General features: G+C 36.4%; 1 long non-coding RNA gene across 1 annotated transcript in view; it reads left to right on the forward strand.

Moving 5' to 3' along the window:
• LOC125259390 overlaps positions 1 to 17,290 on the forward strand; it is a 167,590-nt gene extending 150,300 nt beyond the window's left edge. Inside the window, exons 3-4 of the long non-coding RNA XR_007182787.1 lie at positions 11,721 to 11,892; positions 17,165 to 17,290. This is a non-coding gene — a long non-coding RNA (uncharacterized LOC125259390). The remainder of the gene's footprint in view (positions 1 to 11,720; positions 11,893 to 17,164) is intronic.
• The last annotated feature ends 882 nt before the right edge of the window (positions 17,291 to 18,172 follow it).

The raw sequence follows: 18,172 nt of genomic DNA on the forward strand, positions 1-18,172 counted from the left end.
GCAAAAAAAATGAACTTTATCACTAGAGCTGGGTAAACAATATCGATTTCTCGATTTTAAATTATTCTCATTTTTACGAACCGATTCTTAAATCCCAAGAATCGATTAGTCTAGTCTGTTTTCAGGTGATGAATGAACAGAACATGTAGTGCGCCTCCCATCCAATAAATCACAGTAATCTTTGTGCTCAAAGCCTCAGATTTCAAATGACGTCCATCTTATTATGAGATTCAAAAAATAAATGCTGTTTTGGCACTGTTTAATGTGTCGTCGTGACAGATCGCTGTAGCGCCTCAGTTAAAGAGAAGCATGTGAACATCCTCTCCTCTGCTTTAATACCAGTTACAGTGCGAAATAAACATGACTAAACATCTGAAGGTATGTTAAAAGATACAGTACAACTTACCGAAATCCGTATCATGTATCGTGTAATAGCTCAGTCAGTGTTTCAACCTCAGAAAGACATCAGTAAAACAGCTTGTAAACAATGTCACGTAACATCACTTTTAACTCAGAAAAACATATTCATTGACCATAAGCTCATTAGTCAGCTAGAAAATTAACTCTTGAAAGCAGCATTCTGATAAATATAGCTATGCACCATTACATATTCATTATAATGTTCTTCAATATTTAATGCATGTTTGAATAAATCAGTTTCATCGATTTAAATGTTTATATTTAAAAAACAAAAAAGGAATTGGAGTAGAAATATGATTATGTAATTCTAAACGTTATTTATTATTAAAAAAAACATAATTTAGTGTAATTTGTTTGTACATAAATGTCATTTTTAACATATTATAGTACAGTAGTATCAACAGTAACAGTAGTTTACAGCATTAGTTGAGAGATTTCTGATATACTACATCCAAAATAATTGATATCGAATTGAATCGAATCGATTCGAATGCATGTGAATAGAAATCGAATTGAATCGTGAAAGTTGTGTTGCACAAAATGACCAGCTAACATCCTTTTACTAATCATAACATCAGCACATGGGAAAGTGTGAACAAGTTCTAGTCAGGAGAAATTATTCTTTCTTTCTGATAGGATTATAAGAGCAGACTGCATCACCAGTGTTAGCATTTTTTTTTTTTTCTTTGTAAAAAGGTTCATCTCAGTCCATGATTTTCTTTTTTTACAGGCTACATTATTCCTTTCAAGCACTTTAAAAGTCTAAACGACTTTAAAAGATTCTGTTTTAACAAGAAAATTAGTTGCACGCCTGTTAGAAATTAACAAAACTATGTAAAATCATGTGTTAATGAGAACCACTGGCTCTATTTCAGCAGGAAAAGACTGGGAATAGACTAGCAGTCTGAGTGATGATGGCAAGACTTCAGCCTTTTATCCCAGACACAGGGCATGGCGGCCCATTAGCATGGCTGGGCTCCTCTCATCATCTGTTATTGAGCTAAATGTGTTTGGAACTGATACCACTATGGGCCAAGTGAAGCAGAATAACCATGATCAATCTGGCAGTCCAATCAAAGCAACCCAGAATTAAGGCACTCATTAAACCAATGATTTGTGACCTTCGAGTTAAGCATACAGATCTTCCTATGCAACATTACTACTCGTCACATCACGTTGTGTCATTCAGTGTTATGTATCCCTGTTATGTGCTGTTTTTAAACTGGACGCCCATCAATGACATTACTAAGTCAAGCACAGTAACCCAAGATGTTTGAAAACGATCTCTTTGATGGTTGTTGCCTACCAAACATCATGGCATCAGTACGTCACAGATGAACTGCCGCTGCCACGTATCCGCCAAACCTCACATCCAGTAATGTGTCTTTTAGGATAGAGTTCCTAATTGACGTGATGAAGCGGCCTTGGAGATCTGTTTCCCCCGAGTGATGTTCCAGACGCGCTTTGACTGTCGTGCTATCTCTTTCATAGGCATATGCGGTTAAACGCGGATGTAGAGACCTTCTGGATATCCGAGGGCAGGATATTATGATGATCATGGGAATTTGAGTGGGGAGAGAAAATAATAATAAAAAAAAAACAACCATCAAAAAGCTGCTTACAAAGTGGTCAGGTCGGCAAAGTTGGCCACCACAGTGGCTTTCATCCGGTAAAATAATAGGCTCGTGGACCTTTTCAAAATACATTGTTTCACATAATGACAAGGTTTGGACGATCCGTGAAAGCTTTAAAACCCCTTCTTCTCTGTAACTTGACAGCTTCTCAAAATAATAATATAAAAAAAAAAAAAAAAAGAAAAAAAAAAAAAGGACGCTTAAAAGTCAATGCCAGAACTTGGAAGGTGTTGCATATCCCAAGATGGTGATGGGATGTTACAAAGCATATTTTATTCAAGAGCATATAGTTTATAGTCCTGTTATATAGATCAACATACCTTTTCTCTAATGTACTAAATTTCATGTCTGCTTTAGCACCCATATATTTATTTTTGTAGCGGTTTTCTGACATACCGAAATTAAAGTCTCCAAGTTACAGGTTACATTAAGTCTTTTGAGTGATGAAAACTGACATGAAAGATTTTGTACACTGTTACATGTGTGGTTTCCACTAACAGCCAAAGATGTACAGTATGCTGATGTCTGCTTCAGATGTTCTCTGTGATGATGTAATATCGACCCAGCAAGGGCAACAACCATGACACTCTGGACATTATTGGCTTTTGTTAAATTATTCACAAAATATCTGTCAAGCTATCACTGTGACAGATTTTTATGAATTTAACTAATGCTTTGATACACAGTTCATTTCACACACACATGAAAACAAAATGTTAACTATTTTTTTATCACAGAAACATTTGTAAAACCATTATATTAACTGTTGCGATGATTGAAACAAATGTAAATTTTTTCCCCATTTCAGTTGGAGAGGATGCAAACTTTTTTAGTTGACTATGAATTTGACATCTATTTAGAAGAGTACAACTTGATTTGGTTTTTAACATGGTGTGAAAGCTTTAAATCCCCTTCATTTCTAAAACTTGACAGCCAATCAATCAATCAATCAATCAATCAATCAATCAATCAATCAATCAATCAATCAATCAATCAATCAAATCAAATCAAATCAAATCAAACCAACCAACCAACCAACCAACCAACCAACCAACCAACCAACCAATCAATCAATCAATCAATCAATCAATCAATCAATCAATCAATCAATCAATCAATCAATCAGAATGGACACTTAAAAACCAATGCCAGAGCTTGGAAGGTGTTTTATGTCCCAAAATGTTGATGGAATATTACAAATCATATTTTATTCAAGAGCATATAGTTCATCTTGTTATATAGATCAAAATGCCATTTCTCTGATGTAATAAATCATTCATGTCTGCTTTAACACCTCATCTATTTGTTGAACTCGGGTTTGTGCCTCCTAATTAGGACATGGTGAGAGTGAATGTCAGTTTTTAATTGGCAGAGTTGCTCGTTTGGAGTCCTATATTTATCACTGTAACAACAGTCACCTCCATGCATGGTTAATTATTGACATGACAGCGTAGTACAGTAACTTGGCAACAGCAACCACACATGCTAACTGTTGATTGGATTAATACAGTTTTAGTAAAAGTTTGAATCTACAGTGTGCTGACAAGTTTTCATTTAAAGGGGTCATGAATTGAGAGATAAACTTTTCCTTGAGCTTTTGATATATAAGAAGTCAGTACTATTAGAATATCCTGTAAGTTTTAGAATTGAAAAATTCCTTGTTAGTCCAATAAAAGCTTTTATTGACACCAGGCCCAGAAAACGACTCCTCCCGGAATGTGCCTATCTGTCATAGATAGGTGAAACGCCACCTCCGCAGAAGAAATCAACAGCTACTTCATCATGGAAACGTCAAACCTATGACTAAACTGTCGAAACGTTGTTTCTCTTAGTAGGATGAAAATAATCTGCTATTTAAATGGTGATTAAAGTATATAAAAGCAATCAAAGAACGCTCCCTTTACAAGCACTGGAGATGTCAATCAAACAGTGTACTCAAAAGCTGTCAATCAAACAGTGACTGAGTGACTTAGTTCTGGCCTCGTCTCTGAGTTACATCATGTTTGCACTGTTAGTTGCGATGAAAGCATTTAATAGTGTGCAGAAATTGAGTTGCAATGATCACTGCTTTTATGTGCTCAACAACATGTCTGTGATCGGCTACAATGCTCATCACTGCAGTCTTTCATGCCACGATCTGAATATCATGCCATAGATCTAAATGCTATAAATCTATAATGCTATAATCAACACTTTTCATGATTAGTTAACCTTGAGAGCTGTAATATTAAAAAGTTGCTAAAAGTTTTCAAGTGAGTAATACTTAACTATTTCATGGGCTTTGATAGCCAATCACAGCAAAGGGCGCTTACACTGAAGTCTCTCAGCAGACACGCCCCTTAAAACAGAGCTTTCAAATAAGAGGGCTGAAATCAGGTTAGGAAAAATGCCTTTTATTTCTAAATTATGACAATATTTGATATAAAAGCATACCAACATTATAAGTGCACCCCAGGAAACATTATAAAACAATAAAACAATGTACTTCATGATCCCTTTTAGGTATATGTTTGTTTGAAGATGTATGTGAGTGTACAAGTCTGATTTTATGCATACTAGATGGTGTGCTGGCAGTATATGGGTTTATCTCAAGCATGCGGAAGAGGTCCACTTTCCAACATTCTCTAGTAAAAAACGAATAGAATTTTTTTCAAACCTTATCAAGTATATCACATATGACTGTAAAATTCAAGTAAATGCATTTCAGACAGGACCACTTTGGCAAGTTACTGAGTTTATTGAACACAATTATCTTTGGCGGTATGGTTCCTTACGGGGGTTCTTGCTCCAAAATTAATTGGACATACAAGAGCTTTAACATTAACCCCCCGGAACCATCAGCTTGGAAATACACAGACAATTAAGACACTAGTAATGTCTTTAAGAGCGAACGTGGTATCATGTAGATATGGCAGTAGGACGTCTATACTGTAGCTTGGTTATGAGGATGAGTGTCTCTCAGCAGTGAGGTCCATGCCGGCCGGGACTTGAAGCCTTATTGACTTTAAAGGTAGCGATCTGGAACAAAAGAAGACGACAACCAGAAGGTGCACTGTAATATGCTCATGCTTATAATGGGGAGGGAGGGAGGGTTGCGAGCAGTTTGAGCATACTTACCGAGCAGCGATGCCACGTATATATGTCCCGTGTCTAATAGGAGAATAGTAATGATTGGAGCGATTTGACAGCTGACCGCGTCAGCTGGTCGCGGCACTATGCCTACGTGGCCTGACTGAACTAACGCTGCGCTCGATTAGTCAAAAGGTTTTAAAAACGAAATAAAACCATTTCTGTCCCGAAACAAACAAACAAAAAATCCAATTCAATTCAAATTAATAATCTGTATGCAAACATCAGATCAGTGGAAGTTAAATGCCTTTCACAGTACAATAGTGTTGTCTCACCTTTTAATGTTAGTTTACAGACTTATTTTTACAGCATTTTTCTCACATACTGAAGTTAAAGTCTTTCATACTGTAAGTTAAATCTTTATCTCTGGATATCTTTAAGTGAAATCAAAGAACGAACTGGTGTGACGTCATTTCAAAAAAGGTTTGTTTGGAGTTCGTTTCGAGAGTTCGAAACTGCTTGCCAAAGCAGACTTTCTGGAAAAGTTCACTCCGACTGGTAAACAACCATTGGTCCATGGCGATTACGTAATAGGTAGGTGTGTTCTGTGGCTCCGTCGCCTTTTGAAATCTTCTCCGGGTCATTTCTTCTGTTCAGTTTGCTGAGGTTAGACATCCACGAGTAAAGCATGAACACATTGGAGAGCCGCTTTATGGTAGACACTATAGTTGTAATTCTAACTGAAAGACACTGACACTTTTTTCATTTTTTTCATGTTTAATACTGTAAAGCTGCTTGACTTAAAACAATCTATTGTATAAAATGCTATATAAATAAATGTGATGTGACTTTACTAGAGTGCCGAATTGCAGAGTTAGTGCAAACATATCCATGTCTCTATGATCAGATGCTTTCTTAACTACTGTGATGACATAATATCGACTCAGCAAGGGGGCAGTAACCATGACATTATGGCTTTTGTTAAATTAGTCTCAAAATATCTGTCCAGCTATCACACTAGTATGGCAGATTTCTGTGAATAATTTAATAAAAGCTTTGATAGTTTCACAGTGCACAGTTCATTTGTTGACCATTTTTATCCCAGAAACATTTGTAAAAAAAAATTACAATAACTGTCCCGATGATAAAAACTAATTTACATTTAAACTTTTTTTTTTTTTTTTTTTTTCATTTCATAAAAATGCCTTTTATTTCTAAATTATGACAATATTTGATATAAAAACCATGCCAACATTATAAGTGCACCCCAGGAAACATTATAAAACACTAAAACAATGCACTGAAAAAAATTACAATAACTGTCCCGATGATAAAAACTAATTTACATTTAAACTTTTTTTTTTTTTTTTTCATTTCAGTTCGAGAGGATGCAAACTTTTGTGGTTGACTATGAATTTGACATCTGAAGCTTTTAAAGGAGTAGAACATGCTTTTTGTTTTTAACACGTTGGTATCTTGTTTTAACTGCTACATTCCTTTTCACAGTATCCATTATTTTCAATTCACTAACAAATCACTATTTCTGACTTAATTTTGCTTTGTTAAATGTCTTGTTGCATGCTGAGTATGTCTGTGTATGTGTCTAGCATGAAACTATTGATTATACTCATGCATAGTTACCCTTCACACACTGGAATCCTCTTTGATGCAGCTCTCATACATACTTTTGCTCTGGTTCTACTTTTCAGCTTTGAAGTGTTTGCTTTGAAATTTTTTTTTTCTAAACATCACACACTCATCTTCCTACTTAATTGCCTCTCAATTTCATCTAATTATAGCAAACAAGTGTTTCTAATGTGCATACCGCTAAAATATCTATCTAGAAACTACTCTTCACTTGTTACCCAGATGCTTCAGCTCTAAGCAGCTGTTACAGTGAAGTCTTGTGGAAACTAAAACATTGTGATGGATAACAGTATGGAGGTCACGGGCCTTGACAAATATTTTATGCCATTTAATAATTTCAGATGTATGAAATACAAGGCTGGTAAATAGCAGCAATAAACTAGATGTATTCAAAATGCTGACTGACTTAGCTATTCTTTGGAAATACACAAGACAAGAGGATGACATAGAGGCGGCAATTATTTTGCGTGCGGAGAGGGTTCATAATTCAATAAGAACATAGCTGTGAATGATTTATTCTGCTGTTCATGGGAGTACAGACATAAATCAGCCAACTCACCTGTCCTCGTCGCTTATTTATGGCCTCTGTTATTTATAGTCCGTGCTGTGGGGTAATCAATATACTTTATTTTAATTACATTTTACTTCTCAACACTGTGTCCAGCAGCACATTTTTATGTTGAAAACATTCATTAACGTGTGAAGCCGAGTGATTCGCAAGTCTGGCCTTGCTCTGATAGAGAGGAATCAAAGAATTAAAAGAAAGGACAGATGGTTGAATGGCGTACAAAAGTATCTACAATAAAGCAAAGAAAAAAAATCTTTTACAAACCTAGTGTAAATCATGTGCCAAGTGCTTAGAAATGTAATCTTTGTATGCATGTTAATTTCATATCAGTTTGAAAGTAATGACTGATCTGAGCTTTAATCATTGTGAATTGCATTTTTAATGTATATTTTGAGCATAATATAATACCAAAATGAGCATCACGTCATTAACCAAGATACTGGGTCTTAGTTTGATGGACATGGATTTGGTCCTGGAGCATTCAAATCAAATTGCAAGTCGTCCAGCTGTCATTTTAGCAACCTTAAAACCTTTTTTTTTTTTTGGCCTTAACTCAGTATTTACCTCTTTAGGCCTGACACGTGGGAATCTTGTGATCTCATCCAGAAAACAAGATCAGCAAAGGGTAATCTGATCTCTTGCAGTACCACAGATTTGTTTCTCTGTTTTCACCTTCCATCTGCAACTCTGAAAACCTCCATGTGCGGCTCTCATCCAGACCGATAGCAATCTAATCTCCTCTATAACCCTTGCTGCTCCTGAGGGATGTCTCCCACCGTTTGAAGTCCTGAAAAGCACCCGTGAAGCAAATTCTGGATGAACAGCATTTACATTGGGTAGTCGTGTTTGCTAGGACTCCTGATATTTGCCCAGAAGAGATTATTGCAAACAGCAGGCAATGTCTTGTTTATTGTTTGGATGGTAGAGGAGGGGGCGTCTAATTCCGAAGCCAGGAGAATTAACATGGAACTGTCCACCACGCCAGTCTAATCCAGGACTTTACACCCAGGAAGATGAAGAGTGGCCTGCCAGAACGAGCAAGAGCCAAACACGGCATGGCAGGATTTCAACACCGGTACTTTTATTCTTTTTGATGTGACTGCCATCTGCTTTTCCCCACCCTCACATTATTTCCCATCTAAAAATGTGTGGAGCTGTTTTCCAAGAAGGATGGCAGAAATTGTTGCGACATGTTTCTTGTTGCTTTTCGGAAATCTTTTATACTCTGTTGACTCCAAGGTTGCTGTGGTTTATCTGCCATGGGGAATGCATTTGTTCCAAATAATAACCAAGCATTATTTCAAGATTACTCGGACAAATGGACACAGCGACATTTCAAGTTTCAGTGTTCACAGTGTCACAGTTTTGTTCCAGACTTTGCCTGGATAAGGGAAGTTACTCATGTACAGGACTTGTAATGGTTTTCAGCATCATTACTCCAGGCTTCGTTGTCACACGATTCTTCAGAAATCATTTTAATATACTGAAACATTTCTTGTGATCAATTTTTAAAACTTTATTGTTGCTATATATTTCTATATATTTTTTTTTTATTTGAAATAGTTTTTTTTTTAACAATGAAACAATGAAAATATCTTTAATGCGTCCTTGATAGGGAAAAAAAGTATTAATTTCTTAAAAAAAAAAACCTGACCCCAAAATTATATTGATATAAATGATTTATTTTACTGAGCTTTAAATAAATAGGCATATTGCTTTTTGTATATTGCAGCATGTATTTTTGCTTTATGGTAATAGATTTGCATATTAGTATTTATTACCCATGTTAAATGTATTAAATGTATAGTTAAACAACATAGCATGTCTCACCTCATATGTAGGCTAAGTCTAAAGGGTATGGACTTGTCATTTTTCATAAATTTCAGGTTCTCTGTAGTAATGGAGCCATGTTTTTCATTTTCACGTGAGATATTGCACACTGGCCCAGCACCGCCATTGGCAGAGAGGCCCTGTCAAATACTCCCATAATGCTATATCACCAAGAGAAAAAGTCATTCCTTATACTGGAGTGGAGGGGCTATCGTTCATCGTCATTATTATTATTATTATTATTATTATTATTGACCTGTCTGGTTTGGCATACTGTAGACTTGTTTGTTTGGATTGGAATATTGATGAAATGCTAGCAAAGATTGTCTTATTAGGGAGCTTCATGAACATTCATGATATTTTTTCTTTATTCATTTTTTTATTTTGATTTTATAGTTTGTTTGATATGAAATATGACCTTGAAATTAAATTCCATTATTGTTGACACACACACGTGCTGATACATCCATGTTTTATGGGGCCTTTCCATAGACGTAATGACTATTATATCGTAGAAACTGTATATTATATCCCAAACCCTACCCCTAAACCTACCCATCACAGAAAACTTTCATATGACATATCAAGGAACCTGCGATGAATCAAGCATCAAATAAAGCGAATGACATGGAATAAAAACAGCAGTCATGCCATGTTTGTGAGATCTTGAATAGATTAATAAGAAGAAGTTATTACTCCTCCACCTGCGCGTGACGTCATTAACCACAGTCCTAAATTGTTGGACCATTGTGGTTAATACGACAAAGGTACGACCATATTACTAAAGTTTTGGGAAACAATCATGCCTAGTTGGTTATTCTCTCCAGCTATGCATCATACTAAACACGGCCGGGTGATGACATCAGTGTTTTCTGCAGAACTGCTTTATAGATGCAATGAACTAATTTAATAATCTTAACAATGGAGCTGAATCAACACTGATCTGATTTCAGCTGAACAATGACACTGTTTTCTTTTAGAGCTGCTGTACAGCCGAAATGGACTCTGTTTGCATCGAATCATATTCCTGTTATCACTGTAAAGATGCTTTGAAACACTCTGTATTGTAAATATAACTAAAGGTGACTTGACCCCCCCCCCACGCACACACACACACACACACACACACACACACACACACACACACACACACACACACACACACACACACACACACACACAACTATACTGTGGACCTCAGCAATTTGATTTTATTCTCTGTTGTTTTTTATTTTTCTCAGTTTATATATTCTGTGTTGCCAGTAAAGGTCATGCAGATCCTGACATTTATGTATGTGTGTGTATGTATAAAAAATACATATACAAATCCTGGCATAGATTAAAAGGGAGGATAGTGAGAACTAGCATGGCTGACTGGAATAATTCTGCTGACTAGTCCTTATTCATCAAAAGACGAATGATAAAACCAGAGTGTCCAATTTAGAAAGATTTCCATATGCTGTTAAAAACAAAAGTATTTTTATTAAAGTAGTGTAGTCTTAATAGGCATCCTTTTAATGCATTTTGTTGGGTAGATTCTTATAATTATCAACTGATAGAGCTGTGATTTCAGTCTCAACTGCTTCAGGTGTAGAAGACAGTCTGCAGTTCCCCATTTGAACAGGTGAGGCAGTATTGAATCAATAATACTAAATTCTCACCAGCTCTCTCAGTACTTAACAACAGCTGCTCAGTATTCAAACAAGCATCTGAATCAGAGTGAATTGGATATATTTGTTGAGGATTTACAGTACAGGGCCTTCCTCAAAGAGAAAAGTTTGCTTTTGCCACTTCTCAAATGTTAAGTCTATGTATCTGGACTTTTTTGTCTACTTCTACACTTTTTTTTATCAGATCCTTTTTTTTTTTTTTTCTTTTGGGAAAGTTTTCTTCAGGTTTCCAGGTGTTATTATTCATCTATCCAAACAGCGTTCTAGGAGGTAGACCTGGAAATCCAGGCAGGTTTTTGCTTTTCAGCAGTGGGTCGTATAAAAAGCGCTAGCTTTTTTTTTTTGAACTCCAACAGAGTTACGACGGAGAGAGTGATTTTTAATAAGATTCCATGCTTTGAAGAGATTTTTTTTAATGTTGAAACAACATGGCTTTTCAAAATGCTGTTTTATCCCATCCAGCTTTGCCACACAATGCAATAACTGGCAAAGGGGTGTGAGACAGAAATGAGTGAATAACAACCCTTTAAATACCAGCAAATTGAATTGACTGTTTTTCCATTTGCACTGACAAGTTAAAAAGGATTTTGGAGCACAGTATCTATGCAATTATTACACGGAGCATGTCGGCAGATTTCCATAGGGATTCTTACTTAACAGAGTCAAGTGTGTGAAGAGATCAGAGCTAAAAAGGGCATTGTAGCTGCAAACACTTCAGACTAAAACGACACCCTTCAGTGAAAAACTGCAATGAAGCAACATAGGGATTCTCTTGTGTATCTTTACTTTGCAGCATTAGTGTTCATTCCTTTAACCCTGACATTTTGAATTGTGCATTCTTTTTTTTTCAGCTTGGATTCTGTCCTTTTGTTATGGTTGCAGGTACAGTCAAGGAACACATCAGTGTCCTCCCGATTCGAGCACAGTGACCTCATTGACCTCCATAGGCGTCTATTGAGCTGCTCATCACTCAAGGCAGGACCTCTGGCACTCTGGTTATTACACTCGCCCGCTCTTCGCACATTCTATTGGACCGTTCACATGGAAAAGCCAGGTCTGTTGCTTTTTTTTCTTTTGCTGTGTTTAAGTCTACTTGCTGTCCCTGACTGCCCTTTCTCCAAGCAATCATTAGGATAACAACACATTCACTGTCATTCACTGACATATTTCTGACTTCTCCATTTTATAAATGTGAACAATAAGCTTTTGGTGATTGAATTCATCTCAACACAGTGCTATTTTTACCCAGAGGCAAAGAGTATCGCCACGTCGTTGGTTTCAATAGGGCCACGTCCTTCTTTCACTGCTGCCTCAGGAGGACTGATGATGTCGACTTATTTGAGGCTGATATTTTTCTCAGGCTAACCGCTCTGCCCTCAGCTTCTTTGAGAGCAGCTATTTGATTTTGATGCTCTCTCTCTAGGCCCCGTTCAAATGTACCGTGTGATCTTTGTGAGTGCCGACGATGAGATCCTCTCTGCTGAAGCCACATTTATGTCACTGCATTCTTCTTCCTCTGTCATTATTTCAGGCCTTCCACAAATCAAGAACCTTCCTTCTGTTTAATTGCATGAAGGTCATTGACAATGATGTGACAACTTATTATAAACCGCATCTGATGCCGTTGATTTCATAGCAGTCTTTTCCTCTGCACTTGGTTTCCAGGCAATTACCAAGCGTGCTATTTATTAATTTCATGGTTCACAGAGCATCAGACACTATAAATAGGTGAGGATGGTTGTGAAATCCCTCACAATCTTAGTGGCTGCTATTGATTTTTTTTTTTTGCAAAGATCTTCAAGCCTCAAAATAAACAGTCCTCTAAGAATTGCCCAAGAGTGTCAGTCTGGGGTTTGTACGTGTTTGCTCATATGTAGTGGCCTCAAGAAAAAATATGAAAGAAATTCAAAGTGGCGAACACATTATACTAAAGGTTTTATCAGAACCAAATTTACTCCTATTAATATGTGCATATAATTAAATGTGTTTTTTGTTTAAATTTTGAATTTAAAAGGGGACCTTTTCGAACTGTAATTGTTTCTCATAGTGACGTAAGTTATTTTCAACATTTACATGGGTCTGTGATTTTATTGCCACCCGAATCCAAAATGTCAATGTTTCTCTCCCACCACCCACATAAAAAATCCCCGGCTGATTTACCTACTGTTTTTTGACAAACACCAAGGTCGTGTGGTATCACTGTTTTATCACTGAGGTGCCGTGCACATTTTTTTTTTACAGACATCCACGTGAGAAATAATTACCGTCCGAATAGTGCTTTAGGTGTCCACTAGCTGCTCCAGCGAGGAGATAAACATGGCGGACTACGTATAGCCAAAGTCCCTTTAAGACAAGTCATTTCACTCGGCGGCCATCTTTGAAACTTCTCTCAGGCATGCAAGTGCAGCTCCTATCTCTTTGAATGGGGAAACATCAAATTCTCCAAAGCTGTTGGCCAAGCTTTCGATTAAATTTCATATTTGAAATCACCAATGAAATCTGACAACAACGGCCAGACTGTTTCTATAGGAACACATTTATTTTCAAACTGCATGTAAAAGTGAATTTTGCAAAATAGGTCACCTTTAACACTTCTCAGTGCTTATTTGTGCTCTCACTCACTCACTCACTCACTCACTCACTCACTCACTCACTCACTCACTCACTCACTCACTCACGTTTTAAGTGCATCTTCAGTGTCCAACTATTTTTTGGTGACCATTGTGTGTTTGTGCATTTGGGACAGATTTTTTTCTTTTTAATAGTGAATTACATTTAAATTCAATTTTCCTGAGAGAACATAGAGATGGAGACTTTTTGATATAAAGTCTTCAAAACACATGGCTCTGCACCTGGACCAGCAGGTGTTGCAGCCTTGTGTCCTATTATTGCTCTTTTATCTCTTGGAGAAATGTCATTGTGAAGTCAAGTTCCCCACATGATTGCCTACACTTGCGCAGAGCTTTTTTCTTATTCGTTTTTTTTTAAGTTTTTCTGATGACATTCCAAAACCTAGACGGAGACGCCGCTTATTCGTGCCAAAATGAGAGGGTGTTGCTTGAAACCATTTGCATAGTAATTAATTACACCTTGTCAAAAAATGAGTCAGCCATGTTTGAAAACAATCCAAATGAATTAGACTAATAAAGACAAAACCATTAGCCAAAAAATAAATTCTGGGCCTAATTCTGTGCCTGCAGACAATCTGTTACTGCTGTTTTAAATTCCAATTACAACTGACAATTTTATTGAGGTTACTGCATTATTTAGGGAAAAAGTGATATTTAATTATTTTGAGATGATAGAAATTAAGATGCCAAAATGATTTAAAAAAAAAAAAAATGGTTTTCTGCAAAGATCTGTGTTTTTGCTTGTCAGTTTTGTTGAAACAGGACTGATAGTCTCTGCATAACCCACCATTCATTTAATTTACTGAATGGTGGATTAAATCATACAAAAAGAACTTACAGTGTTTTCACACCTGTAGATCGATTGCATTGTTCCTAAACAGGGACTTAATTTGTTACAATGTTGCATTTTCTTCTTGGTTCGGTTTGCTTTCACAAGGTAATATTTCAAAGTGTACCAAAATGTGTTTATGCAAGTCACATGCGTGTACAACTGTCCCCTTATTAGTCAGCGTTTGCTCTGCGTCATCCATTAAAATGATTGACAAATTCACTTAATGAGCATATTGTGGCTTGTTTAGTATCTACTGTCGAGACACACGCAAACACTGTACGAATATAGCTGTCGTTCCCGCTGTTAAATTATGTACTACATTCGTACTGATTCAAGCGCAATCTCTCTGTATCTCCCAGCGCTGTCGAGACACATGCAAACACTATATGAATGTTATGATGCAGCTAGAGCGGGAATCAAGGCTTCGTCAGGTCAGCGTTCTTGCATGGAGAAGCACGATTATACAACGTTTTTAGATGAAGAGAAAGTGCACCAGGTTCTCAGGTGTGAAAACACCCTTAAACATTAGCTAAGGGAAGCAAGGGGACAACAGAAAGATGATGATTTACGGAAGACTAACGAATTGAATAATTTTTATTTCCGGTTTCAAAATCATGATTTTTTTTTTTTGACAAAAGTAAGGCTCTCTGAAAGATGATATGGGCACTAGATTGGAGGTAGACAGTTTTCTGATGCAATCTTTGTTTGGTCAATTATGTACAAAGGATATCTAAAGGACCTGATGGATTTTTTTCCTGTCTTTTAAAAAGCTGTAGAACTTCACTCTTTCAATTTTCATTGGACTCGCATAGTGTGTCTGCACTCTGGAAAAGATCTGTGATTACTCCAATTCCGAAGAATCCCCACCCATCCGAGAACAATGATTATAGACGTGTAGCATTAACATCAATTGTAATGAATGAAATGCTTTGAGGAAAACACTGTATGATGACCTAACCTCAAAGTTAGACCCATGGCAGTTTGCTTACAGACAGGATAGGAGTACAGATGATGCAATAGCAAGTATCACTCATTTAGTCCTTAAACATCTGGAGGACACAAAAGCATATGCACACCTTCTTTTTATTGATTTTAGTTCAGCTTTTAACACTTTGCAACCATACTTATTATTGGATAAACTGAAACAGATGGATGCAAATCCTTTTGTTATAAAATTTTATTTTTCTTTAACTATCAGAACCCAACAGGTTGAGGTTAATGAGATGATTTATGACTCTAAATTTATCAGTACAGGAGCCCCTCAATGGTGTGTGAGCACCTCATTGTACACAAATGGTTGTGTGAGCAAAACCACTCACAATTATATTGTGAAATTTAGTGACGATACAACTATTCTTAGCTTATTATATAAAGATCAAGATATATCATCTTACTCTGAAATTGAACAGTTTGTAGAGAGGTGCGATCTTACTGTGAGTGTGAAGAAATCTAAGGAGATTTTTTTTTTATTCAATGTCAAGGAGATCACAGTGCAGTATTTATTCACAATGTTCCCATTACACAGGTGTCATAAAAATATCTTGTTTTTTATATTGATTGTTCACTGACATGGCATGTTCATGCTGAAAGCCTGTGCTTTCGGTTACAACAGAGAATGTACTTTTTGAGTATGGTGTTAGTAGTAAGATTATGATATTGTTGTTTCAAGCTGTACTGGAGAATGTTTTTAGATACAGAATACATTTATGGTATGGTAACCTGACAGTACAGTTAAAGTCTGTACGCATCTCATTCAAACGGCCATGAAGATCATAGGTAAAAGCGAACACTCAAGACTCCAGACCTTGAATGAAAAAATCAATGCTAAGGGAGGCATACAAGATTTTAAATTATACAATACACATTTTGAATCCTGAATTTGAAATGTTACCATTCCATCTGCATTTAAGCTGTTAAACAGCATTAAGTAAGTATATTCCCCCCATGTATTTGTGTTTATAGCTGTTAGTTATAGTATGAGTATATGAGATGGAGATATGTTTTTACTGTGCTATATATTGTTTAAATGTGGTGTGTTGTTATGATTGTGATGCAGTGGCTGTATTTTGAGCCCAAGACAAAAAGACCCTTTGGAACACCTTAAAGGATTGGTTCACTTTCATATTAAAATTTCCTAATAATTTACTCACTCCTATGTCATCCAAGATGTTTATGTCTTTCTTTCTTCAGTCGAAAAGAAATTAAGGTTTTTGATGAAAACATTCCAGGATTATTCTCCTTATAGTGGACTTCAATTGGCCCTAAATGGTTGAAGGTCAAAATTACAGTTTCAGTGCAGCTTCAAAGGGCTTTAAATAATACCAGGCGAAGAATAAGGGTCTTATCTAGTGAAACGATTGGTCATTTTCTAAAAAAAATAATAAATAAAAATGTATATGTTTTTACTCGCAAGTGAAACTTTTAATATGAAAGTGAACTAATGGTTTAACCTTAACCATATTCATTCTCCTACACTTCTCCATGCATATTATTCATATGGATCAGTGATATTTCTTGTATCAGGACACCAGAGGATGAATAACCCTGGAATCAGCCATCTATTTAAGTCAGGCCATTTTAGGGTTCAGATTTAATAGGCCTCTGTGCATCAAGGTGTATTTGTTATTGGAGATGGTATACTTGTTACTGTGGATACTGCCAGACTGAATAGTTGGCTGCGTTTATGGTCAGTGGACCCTATGAACTTTATGAGACCAGCTAGTCTTCTCTGGCCCCTGAAATATCATGTTTGTTTATCTCTGGAGAGAATTTATTTTGCTGATTCATTGCTTTGCACTTCTGTGAGGGCTGGAAGGATTCGATTTTCTTCTTATTTATTTGCTTCATTTTTTTTCTATGTGTAGACGGGGGCCGTGTGGAGCTTCTCTGAAGTGAAAAACATCTCCAGCTGAGGTCCGCATTGAAATGAGATTAGGAGAGGAGATGAGAACGACATGGCATAATCTACGAGTCCTTTCCCTTAACCCAGGTTAATCGGTTAGCCTCCTATATCTCAAACGGGTCAATGTTTCAACTTTATGATTTTATAAAGCAACATAATAGCATTTCAACTAGGGATACACCGAAATGAAAATTTTGGGCATAAACCGAAAATTCTGGATGCACTTGCCTGAAAACCGAAATGAAAATGCTTTTTAAAAATGATTTATTTCTTATTTTAAATTTTTTTATTTTATTTTTTTGGCCGTGAGCAACTAAGCTCCGCACGTATATAGAACGGAATATTGTTTTTTTCTTTCGGCCATTTTAGGCTGATCATTTTCGGCTTCTGAAATTTCAATGCATCCCTAATTTCAAGTTATGGTCCACTCAAACTTGAAAATGATAGTGAATGGAGACTGAAGCTTTTTTTTAAGGTTCACAAAGAATGCAACAGCATCATAACAGTGGTTTATGTGAATTGTGAAATATATTCTAAGTTATAAGAAAGTGTTAAAGGTGCCCAAGAACGTTCTTTCACAAGATGTAATATAAGTCTAAGGTGTCTCCTGAATGTGTCTGTGAAGTTTCAGCTCAAAATACCCCATAGATTTTTTTAAATTAATTTTTTTAACTGCCTATTTTGGGGCATCATTAACAATGCACTGATTTACACTCGGCGCCGCCCCCTTAAATCACGTGCTCCCTGCCACACCAGCTGTTGACTATATTACAGCGCATTTACAAAGTTCACACAACTAATATAACCCTCAAATGGATCTTTACAAGATGTTCGTCATGCATGCTGCATGCATGCTTCGAATTATGTGAGTAAAGTATTTATTTGGATGTTAAAATTTTATTCTGAGTGAATTTGAGGCTGTCCTCCGTGGCTAACGGCTATTGCTACACTGTTGGAGAGATTTATAAAG

Source organism: Megalobrama amblycephala, linkage group LG23 (genome assembly GCF_018812025.1).
Source record: "Megalobrama amblycephala isolate DHTTF-2021 linkage group LG23, ASM1881202v1, whole genome shotgun sequence".
Classification (NCBI taxonomy): domain Eukaryota; kingdom Metazoa; phylum Chordata; class Actinopteri; order Cypriniformes; family Xenocyprididae; genus Megalobrama; species Megalobrama amblycephala.